The following is a 5,433-nucleotide window of genomic DNA, read 5'->3' as shown; positions in this document are numbered from 1 at the left end:
ATTTTGTTCCTTCTCTTTGTCATTTTGTATACCACTGTCTTCTGACCTTTGGTGTAGAGCTTAGATAGAGTTATTACCTTAGCACCAGGTCCGGACCTATGAAGTTCAGATTCCTCCAGGTGGGTGTTCCTTGGATCTGGCTGCTGTGCTCCACTTCTTTCTGCTGCAGTCGTTAGAGTTGAACCCTTTGTGTCTCTCTGGCAAGATGTTCTGCTCATGAATCAGCTGGGTGGGTCTTGCCTCTAGCCTCTTTGCAGGGAGTTCTGCTGAAGAGTTCTGTGCTGGGCCTGCGCTCTGGGTCTATTCGGGATCTGGAGGACCCCAGGTCTTCTCACTCACTCGCGGGGCCTGTGCTCTGGGTCTGTTCAGGATCCCGCGGCCTGGGTCATCTCACTCACTCGCGGGGCCTGTGCTCTGGGTCTATTCAGGATCCCTTCGGGTCCCAGGTCATCTCACTCCGATTTTATTTGTTAGTTGTTAGATTTAGCTATCTTGATTTTGGTTTAGTCATCTGTATCTGAACTGTTCTAACACCATGGGACATTTTGTTTGCTGTAAAATCTCAACCTAACGAGATTATCTCAGCATGATATGTTTAATGTCTTAGACTAGGGTCCACAGTCAAATCACCACACACAATTTGTTTTTATCCAATGTCTAACAGATGCCAGATGTGTTAACAGCCCTAAAGATTTTGATGTTTCACTATTCAACTATAAAAGCCTAATTATCCTGAGTTATTATGCAGTGTATACATAAATCAAAATCTATGACATTATATTTCATAAATATACATGAATTTCATGACAATAAAAATATAACTAACAATATCAATTTTAAAACTTCTTCTGTGTTTTGTCTCATTTTCATGTTCCTCTACCATGGTCCAAAAAACCTCCCAGTTAAAAATATAGGTTGCATATGAAAATACATTGTATGGAATGTTTCTCTCCTTTCAAAAATTATAGTCTTGCTGATGGTATGGCTCAGTGGCACAGCACCTTCCTGGGAAGTGTAAGGTCTTGGGTTCAATTCTTAATATATAAGAACTTCATAAATTAACACTTCAAAGTACTTCTACTAAAGTCTCTTAGTTCTTTGAAAAATATATATAGTCCCTGCCCTGATTCCATCCTGTGTGTCCATCCTGTGGAGCAGTACTCATTCACTTCCATCCGTGTTCTGTCCCACCTAAGTGCGGGCCACTGCTCCAAGGAAGATTTGATGGATATGAACATGAGCCCCTGAGGCCCCAGAGCTATCTCTTTGGCTGTGAACGAAAGGCCAAAAAGGATTACCACTTTATGGTGGATAATCATGAAAATGAGCACCAGTTGTCATTAAGAATGGTCAGTTTAGGGGCTGGTGCAAAGGATGAGCTGCACTTGTTGAAGCAGAGGCTATGAATTATGAAGGCAGTCCAATTAAAGTAACATTGGCAAATTTGCAAATGATTGTACAGCCAACGGTTTCCGTTGAGGGCTCTGAAATCGCACCACCTGTTGTCTTAAGGTTGACGTGTGGTTCAGGGCCTGTGCATATTAGTGGACAGCATTTAGTAGCTGTGGAAGAAGATGCGGAGGAGGAAGAGGAGGTGGAAAGAGATGTAAAACTCCTAAGTGTATCTGGAAAGCGATCTGTCCCTGGAGGTGACAGCAGAGTTCCACAGAAAAAAGGAAACTCACTGCTGATGAAGACAACAAGGACGATGAGGACGAGGATGAAGATGACGACAATGGTGATTTTGATGATGAAGAAACTGAAGAGAAGGCTCCAGTGAAGAAATCAATACGAGATACTCCAGCCAAAAATGCACAAAATCAAACCAGAATGGAAAAGACTCAAAACCATCAATGCCAAGAACAAAAGGGCAGAAATCCTTCAAGAAACAGGAAAAGACTCCTAAAACACCGAAAGGACCTAGTTCTGTAGAAGACATTGAAGCAAAAATGTAAGCAAGTATAGAAAAAGGTGGCTGTCTTCCCAAAGTGGAAGTCAAATTCATCAATTACATGAAGAATTGCTTCAGGCTGACTGAGCAGGAGGCTATTCAAGATCTCTGGCAGTGGAGGAAGTGTCTTTATGAGAACAGTTCAGACAATTTCATAAGTTTTTTGTCTTTCATTTCTGTAACAGGTGCTATCTGGCTTTTTTTTTCTTTCTTTCTTTTTGGTGTTGTAAGGAAGGGTCAACAAAGGGTGTTCACTGTCTCACTACTAGATTGGACTTGTAGTGATCTGCCTGTTTATAGCCTTCTAAGAGCTGGAATTACAGTCATGTGCCACCACTTCCAGTCTCAGTTGCTGTTTTGGTGCACACTGGGGGCAGACTCAGCACAGCAGGCCTGGGGATTGGACCCCGGTTCGTTTGCCTGCTTACAGGCACTTTAATCCATTGAGCTATTTGGCTGGCCTTGGCTGGCCTTTTTATAATGCAAAGTGAGAACTTTTCCTACCATCTTTGATAGATGTTGTCCAGGTCCCATTGACAAGAATGTGTTGTCTGAAATGCCTGTTTAGATTTTAAAGATGGAACTTCACCCTTTACTTGCTTTTAACTATGTGTGGAATATTACGATAAGACATACTAGTAGTGGTGGTCAGACAGGGAGATGGTAGGGAGACAAATATACATATGAAATAAACTCAGTATTTTAATAAATAAAACAATATATATATGTATATATAGATACAGATATATAGTTTTGCATTTTTGTGGAGATTTTAACTTTTTAAAGTAATTAATTTGGTACAGGATCTCACTGCGCAGCTCACAGTGGTACTTATCCTGTGGTCTCAGCCTCTCTAACAGTGGGATTACAGGTATGCACCACTACAGTATGGCATGCAGTAGTGGGGATCAAACCTGGGTCCCTGCACTTGACAGGTAGACACTTAGACTGCCAAGCTATCTCCCCAGCCCATCTTATGTTTTCTATTGTTTTCCTCTGTCTTGCTTTATTTATGTAAAAATCTATTTTTCTACTATATATTTGTCATGCTGATAAATGTGTTTCTTGGAAGGCTTTGGTGCATATACATATTGCATCTTAACTTTCTCTACTTCCTTTTTCCCTCTGCTCCTTAATGCCACCTCCCATTGTCTCTTTTATTGCCATCACTACAAAGTCTATCTCCCTGTTTCCTATTATATTTCTTTCCTTTCTTCTAAAATTATTTATGCTTTTGGTTTTTCACATAAATGAAATCATGCAATAGGTCGGCTTCTGTGTTCCAGTTCATTCCACTTAGCAGTATGGATTTAAGGCGCAGTTCCCACAAACAGCTGAAATTTATCCTTCTTCATGGGTGTGTAGCACACCACTGTGTATAAATATTTTATTTTCTTTAATCATTCATCTTTCCATGGGAACATCCACTTCCATAATTTAGCAATAACAAATGGTGCTGCTGTAAACATGAGTGTGCATGTGTCCCTATAATATGATGTCCTCAACTCTTTTGCAAAAACACTCAAAAAAGCCCTAGTTGGCCAGACAGAATTATGATTTTTAAATTTTTGAGGCATCTCCATATTGATTATCATAGTGGTTGTTCAAGTTTCCAGTTCTGCAAGCAATATAAAAGTGTTCCTTGGGCCGGCGAGATAGCTCAGCAGACTAAAGCATCTACCTAGGCAAGTGCAGAGACCACGCTTCAATCCCTGGCACCGCGTGCTGCACAAGCCCCACCCCTAGGGTGGGCGGAGCTGATGATCCCATCTAGTCATGTTGGCGCATGCCTGTAATCCCAGCACTGAAGAGGCTGAAAGCCTCCTACAGGAGGATCACTGTGAGTCTAAGCTGTGCAATGAGGCCCTGCAACTACCAAATACAGTAAAAAAGTGTTTCTTAAAGTTATCCGTGTGTGTGTGCAAAATGGTGTGTCTGGAATAAGTAGCAGCCAGAGTGGAAAATAAAAATTTTCCTCTACCATCATTGTAAAATAGAAAAATGCTTCTCACTTAAGGAGGCTAATTAAAATCCTCACATCATTTACACAACTCGTTACTGGGCTATCAATATTTAGTGCTTTCCTTCTTCAATTATTTAAGTCAAGTTAAGAAATGTTTTAGGGGCTGGAGGCATGTCTCAGTGGTCTAAAGCACCTACTTAAAATAAGTTTAGCAAAGCACAGGGACCACGGTTCAATCCCCCAGCACCACATGCCAGCCAGCCCTGCCCCCTGGTGGGCTGAGCTGGCAACACACACACACACACACACACAGACACACACACACACATAAATAAATAAAACTTTTTTTAAAAAGAAATGTTTTAAACCAGTTTAAGTTCACCTATATGATTTGGAAAAATCATTCTGTTTTACGATGGATCTTTTAAAAATCTTATGCATAAAACTGATATGTGAATTTTCATTACAAGCTCCAGGTTTTACTATATTTTATCATTGTACTGTTTCATCTTAACTCAGCTATTGATAAGATGTGGGAAGGGTATAGATAAAAACAAAACTGAGTTGAAAATGTTTACAGGAAAACAGCCCCTGGCTTAAATTGATCTGTCATACTGCATTTTTCAACATAATACAAATGATTTTATTATGAGCCATTGAATATGTATACATCTTTCTATGAAAAGAACAATGTTGCATGGTAGCCCAAATAATTTAGATTTTGAGAGACATTTTAAGTGTTCATTTTCTAAATTTAGAGGCCTTTTATAGCTACTAGAAAAAAATGAAGACTGAGTTGGCACCTATTCCAGCTGATGATGAAATTTCCTCAGCTGGTGATTTGTGCTGTGCTCTTAGAAAGGGGGCCCTTCAGGCGCTGCAGTGATGACGGCATCTTGTCAGCCCCAAAGGACTAAGAGATAAAAACAGGTAATGGCAGCTATAAGAAGCTTCGTTTTAGAAAGAAATAAATGAAATATTAGTAATAACAGTAGAGATTAGATTTATAATTTAGATAACTACAGAAAAAAATCTAAAAACAACAGTTGTCACAGCTTTCTAATGTACTTATTTCCTGACACCTGCTGTGCTCTCTAGAACATTCACACATTTGCACTGGAAAAATTGAGCAGGCCTGGGAGAGAACATGCTCTGGATCCTTTCAATTTATCATGTACCATCAACAGTAGGTCAGACCACCCTCAGATTATCTGTCCCTGTCTAGGCCACGTGTGAGGAGTATTTTATCAGCTATTTTAAAATCCTATTGAGAATTATCAATGCCTGGATGTGGATCACCAAATCTCAGATCTTTCTAATGGGAAAGTGGAAATTAAAACAAATGAACAATCAAAAGTTACTTTTATGTAAGTGCATGAGTTTTTTCTCATTGAAAGGACCTGCTGAATCCAAGCTAAAATAAAATAAGACAGTTTTAAAACGAGACAAGCCAGTGTGGAAATTCAGAATTCTGGATAAAAATAGTATCTTAAATCTTCCATATCAAGAAAAACAAAAA

The 5,433-nt window shown here is 39.7% G+C and overlaps 1 pseudogene; it reads left to right on the top strand.

The window, feature by feature from the left end:
• Positions 1 to 5,433, top strand: part of LOC101567265 — a 23,272-nt pseudogene that overhangs the window by 12,561 nt on the left and 5,278 nt on the right.

This window comes from Octodon degus, unplaced genomic scaffold (assembly GCF_000260255.1).
Source record: "Octodon degus isolate 3935 unplaced genomic scaffold, OctDeg1.0 scaffold00118, whole genome shotgun sequence".
Classification (NCBI taxonomy): Eukaryota; Metazoa; Chordata; class Mammalia; order Rodentia; family Octodontidae; genus Octodon; species Octodon degus.
The sequence above is the reverse complement of the archived record's forward strand: the minus strand, read 5'-3'. Positions and strand labels throughout refer to the sequence as shown.